Source organism: Leopardus geoffroyi, chromosome B2, assembly GCF_018350155.1.
Source record: "Leopardus geoffroyi isolate Oge1 chromosome B2, O.geoffroyi_Oge1_pat1.0, whole genome shotgun sequence".
Classification (NCBI taxonomy): domain Eukaryota; kingdom Metazoa; phylum Chordata; class Mammalia; order Carnivora; family Felidae; genus Leopardus; species Leopardus geoffroyi.
In genome coordinates this window covers 15,516,520-15,516,962 of record NC_059332.1, presented here as the reverse complement: position 1 = coordinate 15,516,962, position 443 = coordinate 15,516,520, and positions in this window count along the sequence as shown.

Sequence of the window (443 nt, the reverse complement as noted above, 5' to 3'; positions counted from 1 at the left end):
ACCCGGTCGGAGGGGCGGTGCCGAGAGTGCGCGTGCGTGTGGAGCATGCGCAGAAGTTCCACTCGCGCCCTGAGACCCGGACGCTTTGGAGAGCAGAAAGCATCTGGCGTCGTGGGCTTAGACTCTCTCCGCGGCGCCTTCCAGTGGTAGCGGTCCTCTAATTCTCCACTCCTGGTCCGAAGAATCTGGCAACCACCTTATTCCTTCCGTCCTGGCTAGTGTTTGGGATGCTCTCTCCTCTCCGGTCCTTAAGGTCCCCGCCTGCATGGGAGGGCGGGGAAAGCTCCTCGGAGCCTGGGAAGATGCTCCTCGGCCCCGTCTGCGGTGGAAGACTCCTGCTTTATTTCCTTTTTCTCCGTCCACTGTGTGGAAACAAGTAAAGACCAACCACACGAGAAACCCAAAGGCAATTTATTCAGAGCTTGCTATGCAAGAGAGCCACC